Source organism: Akebia trifoliata, chromosome 8 (genome assembly GCF_017979445.1).
Source record: "Akebia trifoliata isolate Shusen 1 chromosome 8, ASM1797944v1, whole genome shotgun sequence".
In the NCBI taxonomy this organism is placed as follows: Eukaryota; Viridiplantae; Streptophyta; class Magnoliopsida; order Ranunculales; family Lardizabalaceae; genus Akebia; species Akebia trifoliata.
The window spans coordinates 15,279,695-15,294,850 of record NC_141382.1 but is presented as its reverse complement, the minus strand read 5'-3'; the positions used below and the strand labels follow the sequence as shown (position 1 = coordinate 15,294,850).

Sequence of the window (15,156 nt, the reverse complement as noted above, 5' to 3'; positions counted from 1 at the left end):
AAAAATTTTTGAAAAGATTATACGTGTTTACATAAAATAGTTGGGATATGACTATATTCATGGTAACAATGTCGATGTTTCATGGTAACAATATCGATGTACATGAAAAGATAAATGCGCACTTTTTTTATATTGATTTTGTCACGTGTAAAAAGCTAAATTAATATCAATATAATCATCCACTTATTTACTTGTGTAGATCAAATAGTTGGGATAAGACTCTATTCATGGTAACTATTATGATATGCATGAAAAGGTAAACACGTGCTCTTTTGACATTGGTTTTTCACGTGTCAAAAGTTAAATTAATCCTAATTTATTCATCCACTTATTTATTATCGATATACACTTTCACTAAGCAATGATGATACAAATTTATGATTTTTTTTCTAGGTGTACATTGTATGGAATTTCAAATATATTATGTTAAATAAATGTATAATTTAATTAACCAAAATTTAATTTCATGAAAAATTTAATTTAGGGAATAGGATAAAAAAAACATGGGACAAATATATATTATGTCACATAGTTTAATATATGCACATGCCTTATTATCGATACGTATATATAAAAAAAATATATGATATATACATGGTCATAGTGTACTTTATACAAGCTTGCACCAATGATTATTTGATAAATGATGAAAAAAAATTTCTCTTGTGAATTAATCCAATTTTTTCCGTCTCGTTTCAACCTCAATATCCGGAATAAAGTAGAAATGATGGTGATGATGATGATGACTAAATATTTTATTAGGTGAGCAAATATTTAATTTTATCTTGATATAGGATTGACCATGAGATTCTCATATTTTTTTATAAATGTATAGTAAATATTATTTTATTTGATCAATTTTTTGTATAAATAATATAATATATATTATTTGATTTGATTTATTTATTATATAAATAGTCTAATATATAATAATTTTTTTTAATAATGAAAAAACAGTTCGATAAGAAAAAATTATGTTTTTTTTTTATATATAAAAATTATTCGAATTCCAATTGGATATTATTCGATAAGATAATCATATTCGAATTTGGATAGAGTTTAAAACATCTGTCGGAATCGAATTCGAATATCAAATAAAATTTCATATTTAGATTTGGATATTGTTATATTCAACTGATAAGCATCCTTTGACAACCCTAGTGCAAACTATGTGCCATGGACCCAATTATGTCTTGATTAATCACTTCATAGGTAGATTTTATCAATATTATCTATGATCTCAATTTGATCATTGATTTTTATTCACAATGTAATCTACGTAAGACTAATTTTATGAAAAAAAATTTGAAAAGATTATACGTGTTTACATAAAATAGTTGGGATATGACTATATTCATAGTAACAATGTCGATGTTTCATGGTAACAATATCGATGTACATGAAAAGATAAATGCGCACTTTTTTTATATTGATTTTGTCACGTGTAAAAAGCTAAATTAATCTCAATTTAATCATCTACTTATTTACTTGTGTAGATCAAATAGTTGGGATAAGACTCTATTTATGGTAACTATTATGATATGCATGAAAAGGTAAACACGTGCTCTTTTGACATTGGTTTTTCACGTGTCAGAAGTTAAATTAATCCTAATTTATTCATCCACTTATTTATTATCGATATACACTTTCACTAAGCAATGATGGTACAAATTTATGATTTTTTTTCTAGGTGTACATTGTATGAAATTTCAAATATATTATGTTAAATAAATGTATAATTTAATTAACCAAAATTTAATCTCGTGGAAAATTCAATTTAGGGAATAGGATAAAAAAAACATGGGACAAATATATATTATGTCACATAGTTTAATATATGCACATGCCTTATTATCGATACGTATATATAAAAAAAATATATGATATATACATGGTCATGGTATACTTTATACAAGCTTGCACCAATGATTATTTGATAAATGATGAAAAGAAATTCCTCTTGTGAATTAATCCAATTTTTTCCGTCTCGTTTCAACCTCAATATCCGGAATAAAATAGAAATGATGGTGATGATGATGATGATGATGATGACTAAATATTTTATTAGGTGAGCAAATATTTAATTTTATCTTGATATAGGATTGACCATGAGATTCTCATATTTTTTTATAAATGTATAGTACATATTATTTTATTTGATCAATTTTTTGTATAAATAATATAATATATATTATTTGATTTGATTTATTTATTATATAAATAGTCTAATATATAATAATTTTTTTTAATAATGAAAAAACAGTTCGATAAGAAAAAATTATGTTTTTTTTTTATATAAAAATTATTCGAATTTTAATAGGATTTTATCCAATATCCGATATCCAATAAGATAATCATATTTGAATTCGGTTAGAGTTTTAGAATATCTATCGGATACAATTTTCGAATTTGAATATCAAATAAAAATTTTAAATTTAGATTTGGATATTGCAGTATTCGAACTGATAAGCATCCTTAGACAATCCTAGTGCAAACTATGTGCCATGGACCCAATTATGTCTTGATTAATTACTTCCTAGGTAGATTTTATTGATATTACCAATGATCTCAATTTAATCATCGATATATCTTCGCAATGTAATCTACGTAGGAGCAATTTTATGAAGATAAATTCTAAGAGATTATACGTGTTTAAATAAACAGTTGGGATAAGGTTATATTCATGGTAACAATGTCGATGTACATAAAAAAACAAATGCGTACTCTTCTGACATTGATTTTATCAGGTGTAAAAAGTTAAATTAATCCTAATTTAATCTTCCACTTATTTACTTGCATAGATCAAATAGTTGGGATAAAACTCTATTAATGATAACTATTACGATGTGCATGAAAAGATAAACAAGTGTTCTTCTAATATTGATTTTTCACATGTCAGAAGCTAAATTAATCTTAATTTATTCGTTCACTTATTTATTATCGATATACACTTATCTCTGAGTAATGATGGTGAAAATTTATGATTTTTTTTCCGGTATATATTATATGAAAATACAAAATATATGATGTCGAATAAATGCATAATTTAACTAATCAAAATTCAATCTTGTGGAAAATTCAATTTGGGGAATAGGATCGAAAAACATGGGACAAATATATATTATGTCACATAGTTTAACATATGCACATGTCTTATTATCGATACGTGTATATATAAAATATGAGATATACATTGTCATGGTGTACTTTGTACAAATTTGCACCATGATTATTTGATAAATGATGAAAAAGAATTTCTATTGTAAATTAATCCAATTTTTTTTTCCATCTCACTTCATCCTCAATATCTAAAATAAGGTGGAAATGATGGTAATGATGATGGTGGCTAAAAATTTTGTTAGGTAAGTAAATATTTAATTTTATCTTGACACAGGATTGGCCATAGGATTCTTATATTTTTTTATAAATGTATAATACATATTATTTTATTTGATTAATCTTTTGTATAAATAATATAATATATATTATTTGATTTGATTTATTTATTATATAAATAGTGTAATATATAATATTTTTTTTTAATAATGAAAAATCAATTCGATAAGGAAAAATTATGTTTTTTTTTATATACAGATTATTCGAATTTTAATCAGATATTATCCAATATCCGATATCCGATAAGATAAGCAGATTCAAAATCAAATAGAATTTTACAACATCCGTCGGATTCGAATTCGAATATCAAATAAAATTTTCAGATTTAGATTCGGATATTGCTACATTCGAACTGATAAGCATCCTTTGACAAGCCTAGTGCAAGCTGTATGTCATGGACCCAACTATGTATTGATTAATCACTTCCTAGGTCGATTTTATCAATATTACCTATGATTTCAATTTGATCATCGATATGTCTTCACAATGTGATCTACGTAGGAGCAATTTTATGAAGATAAATTCTAAGAGATTATATATGTTTACATAAAATAGTTGGGATAAAACTATATTCATAATAATAATGTCGATGTTTCATAATAACAATGTCGATGTACATGAAAAGACAAATGTGCACTTTTCTGACATTGATTTTGTCACCTGTAAGAAGCTAAATTAATCTCAATTCAATCGTCCGCTTATTTACTTGCGTAAATCAAATAGTTGGCATAAGGTTCTATTCATGGTAATTATTACGATGTGCATGAAAATGAGAACACGTACTCTTCTGACATTGGTTTTTCACGTGTCAGAAGCTAAATTAATCTTAATTTATTCGTCTACTTATTTATTATCGATATACGTTTATCATTAAGTAATACTGGTGTAAATTTATGATTTTTTTCCAGGTGTGTGTTGTACAAAAATGCCAAATATATGATGTCAAATAAATGCATAATTTAATTATCCAAAATTCATTAGGATCTCGTGGAGAATTTAATTTGAGGAATAGGATCGAAAAACATGGGACAAATTTATGTTATGTCGCATAGTTTAACATATGCATATGCCTTATTATCGATATATATATAAGATATATACATGATCATAGTATACTTTATACAAGGTTGCATCGATGATTATTTGATAAATTATGAAAAAGAATTTTTATTGTGAGTTAATCCAATTTTTTTCCGTCTCGCTTCGATCTCGGTATTCGAAATAAAGTGGAAATGATGGTGATGATGATGATGGTCAAAAAATTTGTTAGGTGAACAAATATTTAATTTTATCTTGACATAGGATTGACCATGGGATTCTCAGATCTTTTAATAAATGTAGAGTATGTGGCAATGTTTTAATAATAAATTTAATTTCATCTGAATTTAACCATGTTATAATTGCTTCTCGCTAGTAGGTGTGTTTGTCATGCTTTTTGGGTTATAATTATATGATACATCGTACTAAAATCAACCATGCTCTTAGCCATTCCAGTTGTAATACACATTCCAAATGGTCTTGTACATGATCTTATTTAGCATCATTATATTTGTTAGAAATAATAGCAGCAGAAGTTGGAAATCCATAGAGAGTGATGGTATATATAAAAGGGTATACGCATCATTCTTGATGGGGTTTGGTATATCGTATAGTTGCTCATTAACATGAAAGATAATTTTAGGCCCACAGTGTAGGTATCAAACAACGGACTTTTAATATGAGAAGGAGATACAGATATGCATCCTTGAGGCAACAACGGTTATGTTCCATTCTTAGAACATTTCATTAATTGATAGTGGGTTGTCCCACTTTAAAACCAGTTTAGACCCCACCTGATAAATCACTCAGCTCAATAAAAACCATGATCTTAGAATCTGTTGGCCAAGATTTCTGATTTCATTACATAAGCATGAGCTGTACTAGATCTTCAAAAACCATCCCAACCCCTATATATGTAAAGAACTTGAGAGGTTTTCTCACCTTCTTTATATATAACAACATCAAAAATGTTGGGGACAAGAGTCCCCACCAGGCCATTCCGCATGGCTAGGAAGAAGGTGAAGCTTGAAAGGATTGCTAACGACACTGCAAGGAAAGCAACTTTCAAGAAAAGGAAGAAAGGTTTGTTGAAAAAGGTGAGTGAGCTTAGTACCTTATGTGGAATTGATGCATGTGCTATTGTTTACAGTCGATATGAAGATGAAGCCGATGTGTGGCCCTCACCAACGGACGTACATCGCGTGCTCACTAGGTTCAAGAGCTTGCCTGAGGTTGACCAAAGCAAGAAAATGATGAATCAAGAAGCGTTCCTTACTCAAAGGATAAGAAAATTAAGGGATCAAGTCAAGAAGCAGCAGAAGGAGAATCGAGATTATGAGATGATACAAATTATGTATCAGAGCTTGGGAGGTCGGGGGTTGGATGGTTTGGGAACTCAGGATTTGGAGGATTTGGTGTGGTTGGTCGACGAGAAGATGAAGGCGATTTCTGAGAGGATTGAAGTTCTGAAGAAGAATGCTACTGAAGCAACCCAAGTGATGGCAACAGAAACGGCAACAGCAACAGCAACCGCAACAGCAACAGCAACGGTCGGGACTAATGACAAGATGAAGGGTGTGGTAGAGGCTGCTGAAGATGATCAGATGTCATTAGATGCTGCTATGACTGCTCTAAAGGATCAGAACCCATGGTACATGGACGTGATGACCCCTCATGAACATATGAGCTATGTTGGTGATGATCAGACGATGATGACATATGGGGACAATTCTTCATGGCCCAGTATTTTCTACAATTGACAGAAAGTGTATCTGTGTGTGTTTGTACCCTTGTTTTGATTTAAAAATGTTGATTAAAGGTTTCTTTTGTCAGTAGTTTTAGATCGAATAATGGGTATTTGTTTCTCTTAGGGATGGAGCTTCATGTAATGGAACATAATAAATAAGATGTTGGAATGTTTTATTTCAATTTGCATAGTCTCTCTTCTTATTCTATCAAAGTCAACCAAAGTCTTTTTAAGATTCTAAAAGATTAGCAGAATATTCTCTATAAATCTTCAAGTTGGTTCTTTTGCAGTTTTTTTGGACTCTTTTCCTAATTCCTAAGTCCTTCCCAGGTGGAGGTTCCACATAAGAAAGGAAATCTAATCAGACAGCAGGAAAGATTTCCAATTAGGGTGAAGTTCCTGTAGTCCCTGGAGTTGTATTGCAAGTTGCAACACGAAGTACAACACCCAGTCTCCTTTAATTTATTTGACACAAAACACCCAGACCTTCACCAAACACATATGTACTTGGAGATTAGCTGTGTCAATGATTTCTAAATCTTTGGATTAATTGTGCAAATTTATCTTATAGGCTTTAAATTTATATAATCCAAGATCTAGAAATAACCCATTGGGCTGATTCTTGGGTTGAGTAGGTTTATTATTAAGGGAGAACAGAACATTGGTATGAAACAACGATTTCTAACCATTTGGTTTTTTCATCATGGAGCAGAAACTGTAAGATTTTAAGTCCTTAAATGCTTGAATCTAAAGGTTAAAATCATCAATCATGATTAATTTTATGTGGAGAGGTGGGATGAAAATGTTCCATTTCGAAATCATTGCCATGCCAACAGGTGGGAAAGATGTCTGTGACCAACTGATGGATCATCACGTTTCCTCCTCGTATAATTACAATTGCTCAAAGAAAATGTTGGCATAGGTATTGTTTAACCTAACAGCCCTATTTTTTCTTTTTCAATTGTAACACTATTAAAATGCATGTGCACGCGTATCACAAGATAATATTGCAAAACAAGAAACAAATTATTTATAACTCACAAGCTTTTGCCCAATTCACCAATTTGCAAGATTCTTGTGTGAATAAGAGAATCTGGATGAATTAAATGACCACAACACTTACTACCTCTTTTGTATGTGAGCAATGACATATAATGCAAAAATAGCAAAACCAATGTCAACTTTCATCACTGAAAACTTCCTAATTATTTTTCTAAAAACAATGTAAAAGAATAAAATAACAGGTGACAACGCGAAATATAAAGACTGCTTTGAACTCCATGTTTAATATAAAATTTTATTCTTAAATAAGATTCTAGGCATGCCACTTAGAATAAAAATAACAAGAGTGACAAAACTCATTTTCATCTCTACGACGTTCTTATCTTCCTGACCTACATTACCCATGTATAAAACTTCCATAAACATTATATCGGACTTCCAGGAAGACATGCCACAGTGAACATATCCTTGAATTGTGACATGTTGTCTATTTTTAAATTAGAAAGGGCTAACCATGTAACCTGCACATTGGTTTGATTTAATGTAAATATAGATCTTTGGTATAGAAAAACCTGTAAATTGCCTTGGTTTCTATTATCTAATGATAAAAAAAAAAAAAAAAAAAAACCCAAAGGGCCAAGGTGTATGGTGTGGATTACAAACAGGATCAAATAACTTACATAAATGGAGGAAACCATGGCTGCTAAGATATAGCCCTATCAGAAGATCTGCCAATGACCACACTAATGAAACAAATTAATTAGAAGAAAGCAATGTCATCTGTTCTGGTTAATCAAAATTATGTAACATCAAAACTTAAAACAATATCGTTCACCGTGCAAACCGTGAATCTATGGTGTAGATCATAGTTCATTTCATTGATAAAATACAAACACGAAATCCATTTCTAATAATTATCATGCAAACACATTTCTGCACCATAGATACACTCGTGCAATTACATTCAACTGAAAAACAAGCAAATCAAATATGCAAAAATTATAGAATTCCTCAAAAGTCTTATAATTATATAATACAAACATCAAGCTCAGAAGATAAGCAAGTCAACTGTGCATACACTCAGTTCATTCAAGTACCTGAAATGGCTCAGAGTTTCCTACATCAACTATTGAAGAATTTCTCTTTAAATCTAATGAAGAGAAAAATAAAATAAAAGATATAGAACAATGAAGGTTAATTTTTATGGAATAAGGAAACCATGGTTGCTAAATAGACATACCTATTCCAAAATAAAAAATTTCCATGTTCTCAAAAGCATTTTTTTTTTTTCAAGTTAATTAAATTGCATAAATTTAAAAAACATTGTCTATGTAGGAACACTCTAAATAGTTACAAAATTAGTGTTAAAAATTCAGACTCCAAGTGTGGCATGTGATCTCAAAAGCAATTTTTTTGGCTGTAAATTAAACACAAAATTAATTTATTTTTTTTCACATTCAAGGTGGCACTTAGCTAAGTGGTAAAGGCTTGAGGAGAGTTGATCCCATGATCTAAGCTTTAAATCTCGATGAATCCATCTTCACCTCCATTAACCACTATTCCTTTGCTTGCTTAGCATCTTTTTTTTTTTTTTGATGTAAATATGATGTACATGTACTCGCCAATCAAGACCATTAATGTAAATATTGTACATTGATTATGCATAAACCCTAAAGAATTTACAATGAAAACTTAGTCACATTGTTTCTCTTCTCATCTTATATAAAGTATTGTCCTAAGATTCCAAGCGGAAAAGACAATCAAACCACGATGTCAATTTCACATCAACTTTCTTATATTGTTAAACTTAGTTCCCATTTTTTTTCATAATTTTGTACAAGATTTAATTTTAAAGAACAAAATGGAGATGCAGAAATTTGGAAGATTCCTCCTTGGAAAAACAGCACTAGATGTTTGGATTGTTGTATCTTGGGGTATTAGGAAGTGCGTTAATGAGAATGACTTAATCCATGCGTCATCACAATTGACTAGACATAAGTTAACAGGTTGGATGATTCATTCTCTTATCAAATAAAACAATCCAAGTATTTGTAATTTGTATTTCAGATGATCAATCAAATGTTTTCAATTTTTATTGACAGTTTTTGTATACCAATTAGAATGTCACCTTGTCACGTAGATCTTGAATGTCACCTTGAGGCCAAATCCACTATGCATCGGGAAAGGTCCCTTTTGATACTGCCTTGCCTCTTGAAGTCCAAGTCTAAGAAGAATACTAGACATCTCACAACAATAGATATATATATGGGAAATGTTCAGCAACAAACATTTTGGCAAAACATTTTTCAAAACATGGGTTAGAGGTTTTGGAATGGACAGATTTTTGGTGAGGATGATCTCTACAGTGAGGAGATCATCATCACCAAAAATCAGCCCATTCCAAAACTTCTAACCCCATCAAAAATGATTTACAAAAAATGGACGGTCCACAATCTTTCAACGTGTAAACTAGGGCTAGAAGTTTTGGAATGGGCAGATTTTTGGTGAGGATGATCTCCTCACCATAGAGATCATCCTCACCAAAAATCAGCCCATTCCAAGACCTCTTACCCCTGTTTTGGAAAATGTTTTGCCAAAATGTTTGTCAAACTGTTTGTTGTTGAACGGGACCCTATATATATATATATATATATATATATATGCACATGGGATGAGTCCTTAATTACACTAGAACAAAAATGATTTTCTATATAGAATTTAATTTATGGATTTCCATACTGAATGTTATTTATAATTCAGAAAGTTATCGTTTTACATATGAAACACTATGGATTTTATATGTCTATTTTTAAGGGCATTTTTAATAGCAGTATCTTGATCTCAAAAGAGCTTTTAATGGCTTGGAGGTTGAATCAACTTTTACCCTCAATAATCGTATCTTCTCCATGCTCCCATCCACCCTGCTGTAATTGAGGATTACATGTTCGATATGGGACATCAACTAGGATGGGAATTTTTTTGATCAAATCATTCTACCAATTCTTAGATTCTAGGTCATTTATGTTCTTCCTAGTTATGGCAATTTAGGGCTCTAGTGTCCCCTCTGAGATATCATTTTTCATTTAGTCTGCTATTTTCGGAAAGTGTTAGGTAGTATCTGTAAATGGCGGTTTTTCGTTGAGATGTCCAGCTGGCATTATCTTCCACGTATACCCTAGACGGCCGTGCGAAAGAGGGAATGGCGTCACGCCATTTGGGGCCCCCTGATCCATATGCCTCATAAGCCAATTAAAATATGCGACCTAGTGTCACGTGACTGGCACACCTAGAGCAGACTAACCAATGAGAGTAAGTGAGTGTGCAAAATCCTAATAGGGACACAAAGAAGGGGCCATACCAATGCTCAGGGCAGTAGTGGCCTATAAATACCAAGGGGTACGTAGTAAGGAAAAAGGAGAGACAACAAAGATTAGAGACCCCATATATCTGTGAAAGGAAATTATTGTATTTTGACACGATACAGTATCATAGCCTGCGGAGTGACCTACATCAATTTCTACTAGTACTCCATATGTAAATTTGATGGCAAGTCTGTTAATCATTTGCTTAATCATTGTAATCTGTCCAGTAAAGTTTGGTCCCAATATTTCTTCTCTCTTTGGCACAAATATGAATTGTTGTTTTTCTTGGTGGAACCTCTCCTTATTTCAGAGATGGTATTCATTATCTATTTCCAATGCTAAAAGACTTGTATGGGTGGGTGGGTGGGTGTTAGTTCCTTTTTTCTTTTGCCAGGACACTTGGAAGGAAATCAGGCATCCAATGTTTGATGGGAGTAGCACTCCCTTCAAGAGGTTAGTATCAGTATTTTGGGTTTCCTTTTCTTTTGGTGCAAAGATTTTTATTAATTCAAAACGATCTTTTTAATGATTTTACGGGCATTGAGACGGAATACATAACAGATTAATAAATTCAGTCAAAAGACAGATAGTAATATAATCCATAGACACATCCATGCATTATTTATGGGTGATGCATGTAGGTATCAATGCCATCAATATTTTAAAACTGTGGTACAAGCCTAGGATGGCCTTGAATGGATTCTCCTTCTCAAGCTTTAATGTTCAAAACTCATTTGGGTATAGGGTTTGAATTCAAATTACGAATCTCTCTCTCTCTCTCTCTCTGAAAGTGAAAAAAGGTGTGTCTATTAGATCAATGTTAACTCCTGACTGTTGATTATACCTACAAACATAAACTTTCCTTGAGCAAGGAATCTTTTAGAATGAATGGTCCAAAGTAGTAAATAAATAGGCAAGATACTGATTCTGTCTATTAGCTTGCATTGCAAGAAGGTATAACACATGAAAGTTGAAGTTATAAGAATCTAGAGCATAAGATAATATAATAATTAATGAAGGACAAAGATCATACCTGGAGAGATTTTTTGCTCACAGAAAAGTCATTTATCCTGGAATTCATAGAATCTAGGATGACCAATAGCACGAAACCTAATGAGGGTAGTTTTGTAACTTGGGGATACTATCAATACATGCGGAGTCATGTGATTGGTTGATCAAGATTCTGTGAAATCCCAGATTGACTTTTCTATAAGCAGATTTATATATATATATTGTTTTTTTTGTTGTACAGGGGCAATGAATTAATATAAAGGGTGGATTTAATTGCATCAATATTATAACACAAATGAACTTTTTCTCATGTTTAGGTTGAATCCAAATATACGAACTAGCTTAAATTTGAGGTAAAATAGCATACAAAATTCCAAGAACATCCAATACATAGTGGTGTGAAAAGGTGAGAAATGGGTAGTGTTATGACCATCAGTCCTCAAAAGCTGCACATGGTAGAGCCACCAAAAGGCACTCAAAAGGGATTCATGCAAAGGGTATCCTTCACTTATTTAGATGGTCCTCCTCCTTCCATGTGGTTACACAAAAATAAACAGGATCCATGTAAGAGTTACTTTTAGCCTGGCATACGATCTGACTGTTTTTTTTTTTTTTTGTTTATTTCTTCATTCAAAGAAGGATCAGCCACACAAAAAAACAAAAGAGAGAGGAAAGGGTAGACTACCTTAAGCGTAAATTGACAAAGCATATGGGATGTCTATGAATCATATATTGAATATTGACTAAAACAAGGCCATGTTAGTGTTAAGCCTTGCTCTAAGGTATATTTCAGTCAACTTTTTCTTTTTCAATTTTAGATGGATGAATTTGCATCAACATAATTCCAGACCATACATATTTTCTCTGTGAGATTCAACTATAACACTACTTTCCATATTTCTATCAACATTAGGGCGTACGATCCATAATAATTGGAGAGAATATGAACAATATTGGTACTACTCACCTGGAGCCCAGACATAAGGAAGAGAGAGGCCTAAGGCAAAAATGAAAATTAGCTACAAGATTCTAACATTGCTATTAATTGTGAAAATGATGCCAAAGGCACATTCCCATGCACGATTTGGTATCTGACATTCGATGATGTTTATTAAGCGTCTGGAACAAGTGATTCTAAGCTCTCATTGATTTAACACTGATTCATTGCTGAGGAGAAAACTTTTCATGTGTTGGTTGCAATGTTTCGTCATGTATGCCACTATATGGCACATTAACAAAATATTTCTAGCCCGGCAGCGTCTAATCCAATGTAGGACATGGAGCTTCATCCCAGTTGGGAGAGGCGTCTGTTCTTTTATTTCCAAACTTAAACACCTTAAATCATCGTATTAACTATAATTATTTCCTAACTAAACACCTAATTTTTACAATTATCATGGACTTTTTTTTTTTTTTTTTTACAATGGTGATATCCAACCTGACTAGCAGGTTAGGCAATTGGCCTCTCAAAGCACCATATCTTCACAAAGTACCACACATAACTGGTAAGCCGGGATAAATCCCTATGGGTGGTTAACGAGGGACTTGAACACATGACCTCTTCTTTTTTGGAAGGAGGCCCTGGTCATTAAGGCCAACGCTCGTTGGTAACTTCAAACAACCATATGTGACACCATACCCAACATAACAATCTGCTCAACATCATGGTGGTTGGAAACCCAACAAATGAATGAGGGATAGCCCAAAGATCAGATTGGTTGGACACTTATGATTGAACAATATACGGACTATATTCCTGAGCATCAAACATATAAGCTACTGGTATCGAGGCTAATGGCCAAAGTGGACCTTCAGTTGTCACTAGGGGGTGGCAATGGGTCGAGCCTTGTTGAGGTAAGGGTATTTTGAAAATTTACCCAACCCAAACCTGAAATAATCGTGGTAAAGACTTACCCGAACTTGACATATTTATACATAGGTAACCTGACCCAACTCTTTTAACCTGGTCAGTAAAATTATAATCATAAATGGAAAAAATAAGTTCCATTAAGTTCAAAACCGAAAAGAAAAAAAAGGTTCCATTTCCACCACCAACTAAAAATAAAGTCACTCATCCATAAACCAATATCTACTAACATAATTTAAGTTTTTTTCAAAAATAAAAATTCCAAAGTACTAAGAATTTTTTCCTCCATGTCCCTGTGGTATAGGATCATGATTCTGGATGCCACAAGGTAAACCAGTAAGGAAACTTTCTTTACTGACTTTGAAAGGAAAGTGTTTTTCTTTCCCAAACTAAAAGGTCAAGCCTTAATTATTTAAAAAATATTTTAAAACACTTTCTATATTATATATATATAAATTAAATGTATTATGAAAAAGTTCTACTACATACTAGCAAAAAAAAAAAAAAATTGGAAAATTTAAAAAAAATTTAAATAATTGTTGATATTTGAAATATCTCCTATGTTTCATGGTTTAAATATGTTAATGACAAAATAATTAAACGTATCAAAATGGGTTAAGCAGGTTGATGTCCCTAATCTAGAAAGGACTCCTTTAATAATCATGTTAGATAGGTCGACACTATTATGGCCCAAATCCAATTAAACTTGACCCAAATTCACTAATTTCATGTTGTGTTCACAGGTGGTGTTCATATTGCCGCCCCTAGTTGTCACCTTGTTCTTCTATTCCCTGTATAATTTCAACTTCACCTATAATTTTCACTATCATAAGCACTCTCCTTAATGTACCACAATCCAAAAATTGATTTGAACCACAACTTACACACAAGGTCCTAAATTGCAAAATTATGTCCTGATGTCGACCACTTGCTCATATTCACTGATTCATTCAAGCATCGGAGAATTGTTTTATCGTTTTGTACTTTCCAGTTAAGATAAACTGGTAATTGATGGACCATTGTTGGAATAAGTCTTCGGTGAGGACGGTCTCAAAACCATTTGCCAAAACAAAAGTGGGTGAAGAAGTAACTGAAAAACACAATCTTAAACATCATGAACAACGAAGGGAATTAGCAGGCTTCGACATACCAACTCCTAATATTATTGTCTTCATTATAGTAAATTTCAGTAAAAGAAAATTAACAAGTTGTGATATAACACACAATTGGGGTTGGATAGTACATAAGTGAGAGTTAAGAAGGTGAAACAGGATCCGAGACACTTGATGCATGGAATTTATCAATGAAGGCCGACGCTTTTCTGTCTATGTCAGGTTCAGCTACCCAATTCCCTTTGTCATAGTCGCTGGGACGTACTCGCTGCATGTTTAGTCCCATATCATCCGCACTATTATCATCATCATCATGTGATCGAAACTTAAAGATGTTAAAGATGGAGAACAAGCAAGCACATTTTCTCTCCCTCTTGTTGCTTCCCATAACTAACTTTAATTCTCTCTCTTTCACTTTCACAACAACAAATTTGTGTTCTACTCTAATTGAATGATTGCCAGTGTAAACAAAGCTCTCTTACATTTATAGTCATAGGAGCTGACCCAAGGAATCTAGTAAGGTCCTAGCTAGATCCATTTAATCAATTTTACTAATGGTTGGAATTGATGAGAGAGAAGTTAAATGGTATGAAAATATTGTTACATGATGTTAAAAATTAG

The 15,156-nt window shown here is 32.0% G+C and overlaps 1 pseudogene; it reads left to right on the top strand.

Annotated features, from left to right (window-relative positions):
* Positions 1 to 5,395: 5,395 nt before the first annotated feature.
* LOC147396259 (agamous-like MADS-box protein AGL80 pseudogene) lies at positions 5,396 to 6,373 on the top strand (annotated as a pseudogene).
* Positions 6,374 to 15,156: the final 8,783 nt, after the last annotated feature.